The 14628-nt window shown below is 43.1% G+C and overlaps 1 protein-coding gene across 3 annotated transcripts in view; it reads left to right on the top strand.

Annotated features, from left to right (window-relative positions):
* NFIA (nuclear factor I A) overlaps positions 1–14628 on the top strand; it is a 632562-nt gene that overhangs the window by 158140 nt on the left and 459794 nt on the right. The gene's annotated exons all lie outside the window — the stretch shown is intronic.

The following is a 14628-nucleotide window of genomic DNA, read 5'->3' as shown; positions in this document are numbered from 1 at the left end:
CTGACTTATTCAGCTCACCTGCGACACTCTCCCCTCCCTAGCCATGCATTGATACTCCCTGGATCGCCATGATATTTGAGGGCCTAGGGATCCTGAGGAAAAAAAAAATCTAAGCCCAGCTCCTGTACAAATATGATAAACCAGACTGACAGCTGAATCAGAAAGGCTGTCTTCATCATTTAATTAAATGCCCTTAAATGTAGACATTAGTCAAGGACAACTTTATTGATTGAGTCTAATTGCATATATTTTCTTACACTTTTACGGCAGCCTATTTTTCAAGTCACTTGAAAGACCGCTCCCCCGCTTCTGAAAGGGGATATGCCAAAAGCAAGGCTTTAATTCATTACCTTAGGGATATACCGTCATTCCCTCGCTAGCACCAATCTGTTACAGAACGTGATCATATAATTACCTATAGGATTCTCTGGCCGCTTTTTTTTTTTTTTTTTACAAATTAGCAATGAGGAAACTCTGAAGACCTGTCTGCCTGTCACTCATTTCACCAGTTTATCAACAAACATCTATGGGGACCCGGAGATACGTTAGAAATCCAAAGATTAATACAATACACAAAACTGCCCTGCAGAAGTATTACCCCTCTGACGGGAGGAACAAATGAATAAATAGTTCCTTTAACATAATGAGCACTGTGAACTGAGAAACCCGTGTTAGACAGTTTAGAGGTTTGGCAGGTGACGGGGTTGCCTCAGGGAGAAGAAGTCGAGGAGTTTTCCCACAGAAAAATGACATGTGAGCTGGATGCTAGAGAGTATCCGAGTGTTCCAAACGAATAAGGTGGGGTCCAGGTCGGCTGAGCAATACAACCACCAGTGCAATTATACCCAAAGAAGGAAGTGAGGAGCAGCCGCAGGAGAGGGCGTCTGAGTGGATGGGTCACTACAGAGAGGGAGCCAGAGGGCAGTCAGGGATTGTAAGCAGGGCCAGCTCTGTCCTTCAGAAAGACGACCCAGGTTATGGCAAGAGACTATCACCTCTCTAGCTCCTCCTTCCCCGAACCACTATGGGCGAGCAGGGATGGCACCCTCTCAGATGGGAAATAGCTTCAGAATAAAAGAACTGTGTCACAACACAATGTTTACACAAAACAGGACAAAACGAGAGGGAGAAAAAGCATGTCTGTTCCCCTCTCTTCAGCCAAGCCCCAATAGCTGTCATTTCCAGCACATCCTTTTCCTTAATATTTTGGGTTTTTTTAAATTTTTGTTCATAATAATTTATTGCATCAATGTTTCAACACCAATTCCACCACCATTACACTTTCCCACCGCCATTAATTTGAACTCTCCCACCACCACCTACGCCTGTCCCAAAGGCAGATGCTAAATAATTTATTTTGCATGGCTTCTTATGAATAATCAACTAAAGATGATCTCCAAAAGTTTCCCTTGGAGGAAAGTGTGAGAACATTGTTGCATGTCACCTTGAAGCGATTAAGTCTTTCTATAATAGATCACCAACATGTTGTTACAGTTTGAGCCTTGTGTGCATATACATATGTATATGCATATACATATATATACACATATATAATCAAGATATGTTGCCTTCTATCTTACACCCCATCAAATGTGGTGTGCTACATGTAGTATATCAGTGGCGTACAATACGAGTGTCACATCCAGCACCTCCTTTATGGGTGAGGTCACATGTATAGCCTACTGCTCTTTAACAGGGCAACCTGCAAAGAGAGGATTGGCTGGCCCATTTTAGAGCCAGAAGACTAAGGCACAAAGGGATACTCTGCACCTTGACCCAGTCAGGGAAGAGCAGGGTAAGACCACTTGGTGTCCAGCAGTTGCTTCCACTCCCCGGCACTGTGCACTCACTCACCCTCTGAGCCTGGCCCTCCTTCATTCACCATTGAAGCTCACTCAGGAACAGGACGAGCGATCAAACACTGCAGGTGGAGAAATAGTTTGTAGGCTGAGTACCTGCTGTGAATGCAGGAGGTCCAGGCACTGCATGATCCCCTGAGCTCTCTAGGGAGTAATCCCTGAGAATAGAGCAGTAGCCCCTGAGTACTGCCAGGTGTGCCCCTTCCCCCCAAAAAATAAAAACAATATTAACAAGGATAACAACAACCAAATATTTCTTTACACTCAGCCCTAAGATTTTAGCAGTCTCTCCGTACTCGTCTTTCCCAATGATTGGAGGCTCTTTCAGGGTCAGTGGAATGTGACCTATCGTTACTGTTTTTGGCATATTGAATATGCCACGGGTAGCTAGCCAGGCTCTGTTGTGCGGGCGGGATACTCTCAGTAACTTGCCAGGCTCTCTGAGAGATATGTATATATATTTTACTGTATTTGGGATGTGAATACACCATGGGCAGTTTGCAAGGCTCTCCTGTGCAGGTAATAGACTCTTGGTAGCCTGTCAAGTTCTCCAAGAGGGAGAACAAGGCTATTAGATGGGTCTTAGGTAGAAAAGAAAATCATTTCACATGGCATATTTAACTGATCCAACCTACTGCCCCTCCAAAGACAGTGCTTGAGGCTTCTTTGGTACCTTACTGCAGCATCTGCTTGCAATGCAGCTAAGGCATTGCCTCCTCCAGGAGCCCCCAAACTAAGTGACGCTCCCAACCAAACTGCCCTGAGCCAGCTTTATCTTGCCCTGTATCTATCCCTTGTCCCATGGCACCACAGCCTCTGTAGTGCGTTTATCCTCCACACCAAGCCATTCCCACTAAACCATGAATTTCTGAAGGGCACAAACCATGTTCCACTGTCTTCGATTTCTGAGGACTTAGTACACTACCAGGTGTATATGAGTGGTTGAATGAATACGTGAACAAGACAGTATTGGGCCGATGAATTCCTACGGTCATTGGTTTTCTTATAGATCTAGTCATTCCATGTGATTTCCAAGGATTCAGTCTGTTTACTAGGTCTAGAAAACCTGATATGAATGATTAACTAAATTTTGTTTGTTTGGGGGCCACACTCAGCGATGCTCAGGGGTTACTCCTGGTTCTGCCTCAGGAGTTACTCCTGGTGCTGCTCAGGGGAACCATATGGGATGCCGGGGATCGAACTCAGGTCTGTTATGTGCAAAGCAAGCAGCCTGCCCACTGCACTATCTCTCCAGTCCCCTGATAATTAAATTTTAGGCTCTTGATCCTTGGTGTCAGAGAGGTAGTATGAGATAAAGACAACTGCCTTGCATGCAGCCAAATTTGGTTTGACTCTTGAGCACCACGAGGAGTCATCCCTGAGCAATGAGTCAAGAGTCAGTACTCAGTACCACTAAATGTGGCCCAACTCTGCCCTCCTGCCAAAAAAAGTAAAAACTATGATTCCCCCAAAATGTTGATTTTTATTGCTGTTGTTTTATTTTTTATCTCGCAGGGCCAGGGGCTGCAACAATACAAGGCAAATGCTTTCCCCCGAGATGCACCCCCAGTTCTAAAATGCTTGCGTTTTTAATAACCCTCTTGGATCATTAGAACTAAAGGATAGATGTTGGCCACTTACTGCCTGCATTGCAAACAATAACACCCAAAAGGAGAGAGAGAGAGTAAAAGGGAATGTGCCTGCCACAGAGACAGGTGGGGGGATGGGGTGGGGGTGGCGAGAGGGATACTGGGAACATTGCTGGTGGAAAATGTGCACTGGTGGAGGGATGGGTACTGATCATTGTATGACTGAAACATAATCATGAAAGTTTGTAAGTCTGTAACTGCACATCATGGTGATTCATTAAAACATTTTTAAAAATAAAAAAAAACTGGGGCTGGAACAATAGCACAGTGGGTAGGGCGTTTGCCTTGCACTCGGCCGACCCGGGTTCGATTCCCAGCATCCCATATGGTCCCCTGAGCATCACCAGGAGTAATTCCTGAGTGCAGAGCCAGGAGTAACCCAAAAAGAAATAATAATAATAATAAATTAAAAAGAACTAAATTAGGTAGGGCTCAGGGTAGGGTTCAGCCATGAAACACTTGCCTCACATGTGTGAGCACCTGGGTTCATTCCCTGACCATGCTAAATATATAAACAGATAAATAAAAGCTAAGGTGTATGGATTTAAGTTTTCAACTTATCACCACTACCTGTATAAGCTTGGGCACATCACTCTACTTCTCTGACAGACTTCATGACCACGGTCAGGGAAGTACATCAAGAGTCACTTTGACTCTTCCCCAAATGCAGGCTCTGATGGTAGGGAGGTGGGCAGAATGGGGCCTTGACCCCTGGGCAGGGCATCCTGGCAGCTGTAGATGAAGGGAATTCGGGCTAAGTGAGAACAGTGTTATCGGTGCTCTCACAAAGTACCCACACTTGGGAGGGCTGACATGACATCCACACGAACAGTCCTATTCTTTACAGTACAGTGTCTTCTGGAGGTTTTAGCAGAAAGCCCATCTCCTTGCCTTTCCAGGTCTGTTCTTCCGTCTTCAAAGTCAGCAAAGTGTCTTGTGTCTGACCAGTCTTCTACCCCCACATCTCCTTTCCTGACCCCCTTTTTCTGTCTCCCTCTTCCACTTGTGAGAATTTTCATAGTTAAACCCACCTGAATAGCTCAGGTTTAGGAACGTCCCAGAGTCAGTGGATTGGCATCATGGTGCCATTGCTTCCACCTGGAGCCATTTCCCCTTCCCTGCAGGGAGGTGAGTGAGAATGGAGACTGCATTTGGGTGTGCCATCCTGACAGCAGTCTATGAAGGAAATTCACCCTACCTCCATCACACAAGGCAGGGATTGAGAAATGGGTATCTGGGGGAAAGGAGAGGGAGAGGGACGTGTTTCTACCACAACATGGAAAATGAAGCTGAATGGGGTAGCATTTCAGCACTTTGAGAAGGAAAACAAAGCAACATATTTTACCAGAAAGTATTTACCCTTTCACTCTTTCTTGGTGGGGGAGGCTTTGGTCTACTCCTATCTCTGTGCTGGGGTCACTCCTGGTGGTGCTCAGAATCAAACCAATGTCAGCCACATGCAAGGCTTAACTTTAACCCTAGTACTATCTCTCCAAAAATAAATAAAATTAATAAATTAATGAATTAGCAAAAAATAAATCCCCAAGAGTATCCCACCTGCACAGCAGAGCCTGGCAAGCTACCTGTGGCATATTCACTATGCCAAAAACAGTAGTGATAGGTCTCATTCCCTTGACCTTGAAAGAACCTCCAATAGTTTGGGAAGATGAGTAAAGAAAGGCTGCTAAAATCTCAGGGCTGAGTGTAATGGAGACGTTACTGGTGCCCGCTCAAATAAATCAATGAACAACCGGATGACAGTGATACAGTGATACTATCTCTCCAGCCCCCAGAAACCATCCTGTATTGTGACTCTGAAGCCAGGTATTCAAATAGCAATTCATTTATGTGTTTGTCCCAGAATTTAAATAATTCACGTGCTGTCCCTGAACTTCAGTATCTTCATCTGTACAGTTACTGTGGGAATCAATAGCAACTACTATCTGACCCATAGCTGGAAGACTGCTTCATGAGCGAAGGGGAGAAGGCAGATGGAATAGAGAAGGGATCACTTAGAAAATGATGGCTGGAGAATCCAGTTGGGATGGGAGATGCATGCCGAAAGTAGATAATGGACCAAACATGATGACCTCTCAGTGTCTGTGTAGCAAGCTATAATGCCCAAAAGTAGAGAGAGAGTATGGGGAATATTGTCTGCCATGGAGGCAGGGGGAGGGTGGGAAAGGGGGGTATACCGGGGATATCGGTGGTGGGGAATGTCATTGTTGGAGGGATGGGTGTTTGATCATTGTGAGATTGTAACCCAAACATGAAAGCTTGTAACTATTTCATGGTGATTCAATAACATTTTTTTAATTAAAAATAAATAAATAAATAGTAACTACCATCATAAAATTGAATGATAGAATATTCTTTTGTGCCCCCTCTGTCCCTTCTCATTATTGTGGTGGTTCATAGGGGCCATGCCCTTGGCTCTCGTATGGAGGCAAGGGGAAGTTACAACAGCAGAGCCTGGACCACACTCGATGGTGATGTGAGTCCTGCGGGGGATGGAACAATAGCCTCATGCTCACAAGGCAAGTGCTCAACCAAGGATCTACATGCTTGCGCCTTGAGAATGGAATCTTCTTTTAAAGTTAATGAAGCAAAACAACAACAACAACAATAACATAATAATATTAAAATTAATGAAACATGGGGCCAGAGTAATAGCACAGTGGGTAGGGCGTTTGCCTTGCACGCAGCCGACCCGGGTTCGATCCCCGGCATCCCATATGGTCCCCCAAGCACCGCCAGGAGTAATTCCTGAGTGCAAAGCAGGAGTAACCCCTGAGCATCGCTGGGTGTGATCCAAAAAGCAAAATAAATAAATAAATAAATAAATAAATAAATAAAAATTAATGAAACATTACTTGACCAAGAAAATAAGGAAAAAGAGCAAAAAGTTGGAGTTTGGGGATGGACCCTTGGGACCTAGCCAAGGAGCAAAAGGAAAGGAGCACAATCTATAGCATGAATCTCCTTGAATGCTATCACTTTTATTTTGTAGCTCATGCAATGATATCAAGGCACTGACTGAGAGAAGCATGACTGGCTTGTGCAGTCACCTAGCAAACAAGAATGTCAGATGAATTAGAAAGGGTAGTTTGGGCAGGAAGATTTCCTGGAGGCAGGTCAGCCTCCTCCGGTTGAGATTTCCCATTTGAAGCCAATGAGCAGAAAATAAATCCCCTGGGTCTGCCACTGCCAGGGATGACAGCATGTGGCCCTCTCAGCCCTTGGTTCATGTTGCACATCATTCACATCATTTTTATTCAGTTGGAAATTCAGATTCATACTTTTAACATATAACGAAGTTCTGGACAACCAAGGGCACAGAAAAAAGCAGACTGACCCTGCCACATGCCTACTGGTGCCTCAGTAAACACTGATTGATTGATAGAAAACCCCAAACATGGTGGGGGGAGGAAAATGGGAAACTAAAACTAGATCTTTTGAAGTGGAGCTTAATTTGATGAGTTTAACTGGGGCATATTAAAAACCTCATTTTGCAAATGAAGTTGGTGAAATCATTTGCTAAGGTTAGCAAAGACAGGGAGATCAAACAAAAATCTAGAATCTTTGGACATGTCAAGGGACATTCTAGACTTATTTTATTTTTCATCACAATCTCTAGAGTTAAGGCATTATTTTGGCTGTGGCCAACCCCAGTTTGATCCCTGGCACCATATATGGTCCCCCAGTGCTTCTAGGATTCATCCCTGAGCACAGAGTCAGGAATAGCCCCTGAGCACAGCCAGGTATGGCCAGAAAGTCGATCGATTAATCAATTAGAATAAAAGGATGTTCTGTTAGATGTGTCTTCAATCCACATATGAAAAATGGTATAATAGTTCTTGTTGGTTAGTTCTCTATACATGGACACACTTTAGATCCTAAAAGTGTTTCAGTAACTGTTTTCCTCCTGATTCTAGAACAACAACCGAACACTGTGCTTACTTCACTGCTTTTGCCATAACATGAATCATTTTAGGGCATGTGTAGTGAGTTCCCAGTGTGTTGACTTTGGCTTCCTGACTTAGAATGCTCGTCAGAGCCTTCATCACAGACCACAATGTTGTTCTGTCTCCAGAAGGTTCCTTTTAAAATGTACATTTGTTCCTGAGCAAAGGGCAAGGGAGACAGAACTAATATTTGTGGAACATTCTGAGCTGGTGCTTCCTGGACCATATCTCAGGGAGTCCTCACAGCAGCCCAGAGGGGAGTCATGAACTGTCCTCTGGACACAAATGAGTCCCAAAGAGTTCCGGGTCTCACCAAACGTCTTTCCGCCAGAAAGTGGCAGAAACAGGATTTGAACCCCATTCTCTCAGCCATCAATGACTGTAGATTAACTTGCAGCTTTTCTGATTCCTGGGAAATGTCCCCAAAATAAAACAGAAGAAACTGTTGAAGCAGATGAGTAGTGACCTACAGATGGGGCCTGAAAAAGACCCTTATTCTTTTACTGATGTCTAAGAAAACCCCAGTGGACTAAAACATGTTACAGAAGTTTCTTTATCTCTAACAGGAATCAAGACTGATTCTAGTCGATCAATAAACCCCTGGATTGAAGCTAAAAGCATGGCAAATGACAATAATAGCCACAAAATCATGATGTTATTTATTAAGTACTTACTACAGACCAGGATTTCTTCTGACTCTTTTAATCCTAGAACATCTCTATACAGTTGGTACCATCTGCCGTCTTTTTAGAGAGATGGAAATAGAGGCCCATGAGGTCACGAGGTAGGTTGTGGGTTTAGGTCAACCCAGACAGTCTTATGTCAGTACCACTACTCCTTCCCACTAATCCGTACTACCTCCATAAAGGGAGTTATGGGTCATTCAATATCAGTGAACTCAGAACCACATTGCTGTAATCATGTTTTTTATGACCCACAGCAATCATGTTATCTGTCTTGTTTGTAGTTTGGCAATTTATAAAATGGTGTATTCATTATCCTTTATATCATTCATTTATTATTCATTATCCCAATTAATTATATTGATGTAACCTAAATGTAAAATTTCAACATTTTACATTTAGGATATCCAATTCTTCTATGCATTAGAATATCCAATTCTTCTATGCATTCCACAAATTTACATTGAGCACTTATATATAGCTAGCTTCAAAGATAGAAAAGTAATTTAAAAATCTAGTTTTTGCCTTTGTGTAACTTACAATATAGTGTACAGGGTATTGTTTAACAAATAATTATGAGTATGTAACTGCAAATGGTGTTAAGAGTTACTAATGGAAAGCGTTGGGGGGTTATGAAAACATAGAATAGGAGATAACTTAGACATTCAAAGACTCTTTCAGAGATCTACTCTGGTCTTCTAAGAAGTTATTTTGTACTGAATTCCAAGGGGAACTAAGTGCGTATTTAAACATCTCTAAATCAGTAAGAACTTCTACCTTATTTAAAATTTCACTGTCACTGTCATTGTCATCACATTGTTCATTGAATTGCTCGAGCAGGCACCAATAACATCTTCATTGTGAGACTTGTTATTGTTTTTGGCATATTGAACATGCCACAGGTTGAAATTTTAATTTTCATCTACCTTATTCATTTCTACTTTGCTTTATCAATTTTCTTCTTAGACACTATTTATTATTGGCCTTATGTTTATTTGTCTGAGTCTCCTCCTATTAAAATTAAAAATGTAAGTTTAGTAAAGATCTTTAAATTTGTTTCATTCACTCAAGTGTTTGACACAAATAGACTACCAATACTTGTTGAATGTATAAATAATCAAAGTAACCTATTACAAGGGGCTTGGAATGTAAGAACCAGTGATGAGACACAGAATTTCTTAGCAAAGAGCTTTTGAAGGAATTCAAGAAAGTCATCTGGCACAAAGAGAAAGGAACAAGGAGAAAGTGAATACAGTGGAAAGCAAAACTCAGACTCTCTTTAAAAAGAAATGGAAATTCAGAGTGTACAATACCCTCACCCCCCAAGTAAGAGTCATATTTGTCTTTTAGGTTTAATTTAGCAAGGCTTGTCAACTCATCAACTCACTTTCTTTAGAACAGAGAGGAGCTGGAGCGATAGCACAGCAGGTAGGGTGTTTGCCTTGCACACAGCCAACCCGGGTTCGATTCCCAGCATCCCATATGGTCCCCTGAGCACTGCCAGGGGTGATTCCTGAGTGCACGAGCCAGGAGTAACCCCTGTACAACACCGGTGTGGCCTAAAAAGGAAAAAAAAAAAAAAGAGAGCTTTGTTCTCATGGAGAAAATGGCCAAGCTTAAGCAGATGGCAGGGAGCAGCCTCAAACTGCTCAGACCAGGGCAATGTTCAATAGATTTTTCAAATACGGCCACAACATGCTTGAGGCACCATCCCTCGATAGCGCAGGTTGATTTATGAGTGGCTAGGTATGAATGAATGCATGTGATGTCAAAGTGTGTGAATTTTGTCCCTTTCCTGACTCTGATTTGCAAAATGTTACTGTTTAAAAAAAAAAAAAGTGGTATCCCAGTCATGACAGTCTCAGCTACAGAAAACTAGATAACTGATGTGGTAGCAAACAGCCTTTTCAGAAGCAAGAGACTGTGACAGAAGACTGGTTTCCCCTAGAATTTCTCAACCCTCTGGTAAATTCCAACCTGTCCACCCCAAATCTTCATCCTCTTACAGGAAAGAGCTCAGTACTTCCTTATTATAGGATGGCATGCTCCTTCCTGTCCCTCCACTCGGCTCAGAAGAGGGAGGCTCATGTCTTTTCATGCACACAGAGTGTGAATTTTCATTCACAAATGAGTTTGTTGACTTGACACTTACTTAACACAGACTCCCGGACGGAGCCTAACCTGTGGTGCGCATGGAGAAACCTGTGCCCATATTACACGAGGTGCTTTGGGCTTGCTTCTGTCATATCCATGAAATGCCTGCACTTTATGGGTTTTCCGAGGCTAAATTAAACACTGGTCAGAGGGGAGGTGCTTTAATGAGCAGTGGCTGCAGCCTCCTTGACACTAACTGGCTTTCTCCACAAATCCCAGGCTGTCTTTACTAAATGCGGGAGGATGGCATTCCAGCTCTGCAGCAGCTGTTTCCAAGATTTAATTCTTCTCTAAAAGGACAGTTCTTGCTCCAGCTACACTGAGATCCTAGTGGCAAGCATGGAAGACCACAGTCACACATAGAGAGAGCGTTCTTGTAAATAAACATTGCCATTGGAGTCAGTCATTTTCCCCCAAGGTCATTTCTGGTCAATTATATGGAACCGCTACACCAAAAACGCTTTCCTGGGGAGCCTTGAAAATGGCTCTTCATCAACTGCCTTGGGACCCTTTCCTCAAGGGGTCTCTACCCTGTGATTCTCACAGCTTATTCCTTGACGGCTGTAAACGAGAGAAGTCTGGCACCGTATTTAGATGAAACCCGAGGCAGGCTAACAGGAGCAGGCCTGGCTGGGGTTTTTGCCAGCTAGGTACTGGCCTGGCACATGCTTCAAGGGAGAACCTTTCCTCATCTTCCCTAAGCCCTTTCCTCCTCTTTCTTAGTCATCACATTTATTCTGACGTCAGATGGGAAGGTTCCAAGTTCCTGAGAGAACAGACACTTTCAAGAAGACCTCTGTGGGCTCCAAGGGTATGCCAAATTCCACCTTGACTTGAGTGGAATAAGACCCTAAGTCAAGAATAAGACCCCCAAGAACAGCAGCTAGGTTTTTTTTTTTTTTTGGGTCACACCCGGCGATGCACAGGGGTTACTCCTGGCTCTTGACTCAGGAATTACCCCTGGCGGTGCTCAGGGGACCATATGGGATGCTGGGATTAGAACCCGGGTCGGCTGCGTGCAAGGCAAACGCCCTACCCACTGTGCTATCGCTCCAGCCCCAACAGCAGCTAGTTTTTAATCAAACACTGTTCCAAGTATTTTTCACACATTAAATCATTGACTCCTGAAGATTTTACATAGGTCCTATCGAATGCTAAAGGGGGTCCATGAAAATCACATAAACAGTGTGGGTTGGGAGAGAACATGAAACTTGAGGGGGCGGGGCGTGCAAGAGGAGGCATAGTGTCACAGACTCAAAGAGAAATGAAGAAAACAGAAAAGTGAAAAGAAAACAGTGAGGGGGGCTGGAGCAATAGCACAGCGGGTAGGGCATTTGCCTTGCACGCGGCCCACCCGGGTTCGATTCCCAGCATCCCATATGGTCCCCTGAGCACCGTCAGGGGTAATTCCTGAGTGCAGAGCCAGGAGCAACCCCTGTGCATCGCCGGGTGTGACCCAAAAAGCAAAAAAAAAAAAAAAAGAAAAGAAAACAGTGAGGATGAGGAGGGTGAGAATACAGCTCTAGTAAGCTGTTCTTCTCGGGGCAGTTAAACAGCTACATTAGAATTACTTGACATTTTTTTAATACTATTTTCCAGGAGACAAAGAGATGGCATTAGGGTCAAACACTTGCCCTGCTTTCCATCAACCTTAATTCAAATCTCTGGCACTATGTATGGTCCCCAAGAGCACCAGCAGGATCCATAACACAGCCAGTGTGGCCCAGAGCACCAAAAAAAAAGAAAAAAGAAGCTTCCAAACTCCACCCCAAGATCTACTGAAAAAAAGAAGCTTAATTGTAAAATCTAGAGATCCACAGTAGCAAGAAATTCCTCTGGGGTACTAAACTACCAGGTTAGGGAGCCATTGACTTTGGTTCCTCCCCCACTCTCATCAAGATGACACATAATCAGATGAACTTTTAGATAGAGAACAATAAACAGTCTTTTCTTTTTTATTATTATTTAGGAACAGAGAAAGGCCTCCAGTGATTAACTTCATGTCTCCATTCTATTATCCAGATTAGATAAATCATTGAATTACAAGGGAGAGTAATTCAACATCCCATATTCTGTAGCACTGTCTGTAACACTGTCGTTCTGTTGTTCATAGATTTGCCTGAGTGGGTACCAGTAATGTCTCCATCGTGAGACTTGTTACTGTTTTTGGCATATTGAATATGCCATGGTTAGCTTATTGCCAGGCTCTCTGCCATGCGGGCAGGATACTCTCTATAGCTTGCCGGGCTCTCCGAGAGGGACGGAGGAATCAAACCCGGGTCAGCTGCGTGCAAGGCAAACACCTTACTTGCTGTGCTATCGCTCCAGTCCGCATATACAAAGTCTAAATGTTGTGAGTAGGTTACAAGAGGTTATTGTCAACCACTGATGCATCCACTTAGAGCTGGGCTCCAGCAAGTAACTGCCCTAATTGAAAATGAGCTCAAGTGGAATAAGACCCCAAGTCAAGAATAAGACCCCAAGAGCAATAGCTACTTTTTAATCAAACACTGTTCCAAGTATTTTTCATACATTAAATCATTGACTCCTGAAGATTTTACATAGGTCCTATAATTAACACCATATTACAAACCAGGAAACTAATGCACAGAGAGATTGAGTAACTTTCCCAAGGTCACAGAGATACAGAATGATTAGACAAAATTCAGAACCAAGGAGAATGACTCTAGAATCCAAACCTTTCACCATAACATTGTATATGGATCATATTAGAACACTGACATAAAATGCTGATTTGGTCAAGATGTTGGTCTACAAGGGAAGTGTCACACTTTGTAAGAGACAGAAGTCTAGGGTGCACAAGGATGGCCTACCAGCCAGGTAAATGAATGCCTGAACATTCCAGGAAAAAAAAAAAAAAGCCCTAGACTGTACAGTAGCAATAGTCCTTCCAAACTCACCTTCTCCCCCGACTCCTACCCAGGAGTGGAACAGAGGCTTCTTATATCACCTCTGAACTTAAAAAACAGGATCCAGAAAGAATAGGGTTGGGCATTGATTTAGCCCAGTGTAACTCTGAACAGTGTAACTAAGATGGTTTGAACAATAGACTCTTCATTTCCTTGTAAATAAGAAGGCAGGAAGGCTGAGAAAAGGGTGCCCAAAAGATTGGACCCTGGTGAGAGCTCTCTTTTAGGCAGTTGCCTTCCCTTTATTGCCATGGGCCATGGCCTGCTCTCTCTCTCTCTCTCTCTCCCTCCCTCCCTCCCTCTCCCCCCCACTCACTGTCCCTCCAGGATACCTTATTACATTTTTTTATTTTTTATTTGTTTTTGTTTTGTTTTTTGATTTTCATTTTTCTCTTTTTTTTTAAATTTTATTTTATTGAATCACCTTGAAGAAAAGTTACAAAGCTTTCAGGTTTAACTCTCAGTCATATAATGATCAAGCCCCCATCCCTTCACCAGTGCACCTGTTCCCCCACCAAGAACCCCAATATACCCCCTCCTACCCGCCCCCCGAACCTGAGTGGCCAATGATCTTCACTTTATTCTCTCTATACTTTGGATACATTCAATATTTCAACAGAGAACTGATTATTATTATTTGGAATTTTCCCCCAACAATCAAACCTGCTGAAAGGGCTTCGATACCTCATCACATTATCACATTAGATTTATGACATTGTTTAACTATACTAAGTCAAAAAAGTCTTATCTCAATATACCGCCTCCTTGGTGGGGCATTAGGTCTTCAACACAGAAATTAGGGTCTGAATAGAATCAGAGAAAACCCTTCCGGCATCAGCTAGGACGATACTCACTCTTCTATTTAGTGAGTGTGCCAGACACTGTGTAAATAATCTCATTGATCATTGTTTCTCCAACCCAATCAGCATTACTTAGTTCTTGGGGGTAGAGGGGGTGGGAGGGGTTGAGGGTCACACCCAGAAGAGTTCATGGGCTGTTTCCTTCTCCATCTTGTCATTCCCAGCAGTGCTTGGAGAATCATGCAGTATCAGGGATCAAAGCTAGAATGTAGAGTAGTAGAGAAGTATTTTCACCCTCCCCACTTCCTACGTGCAAAATATATGGTCAGGCTATTAAACTATATCTCTCTGGCTCCTATATATTTTTTAAGATGAGAAAAACAAAGGCAAAGGATTTGGAGAACTTCAGAACAAGGATCTGCCTGTCAGAAAGGGCACTCTTTTGAGTCATGGATCCCTTGGGCAATCTGAATATATTTATCAACCCTTTTCCAAGAAAAGTGTGTATCAGTCCAAGATTTTGCATAGAGTTTTAGGCCAACCAGCCATCTAGGATATAGACTGTTATGTGGAAGTGAAGAATGAGCA

This window comes from Sorex araneus, chromosome 5 (genome assembly GCF_027595985.1).
Source record: "Sorex araneus isolate mSorAra2 chromosome 5, mSorAra2.pri, whole genome shotgun sequence".
Lineage (NCBI taxonomy): Eukaryota > Metazoa > Chordata > Mammalia > Eulipotyphla > Soricidae > Sorex > Sorex araneus.
This window is presented reverse-complemented; position numbering and strand designations above follow the sequence as displayed.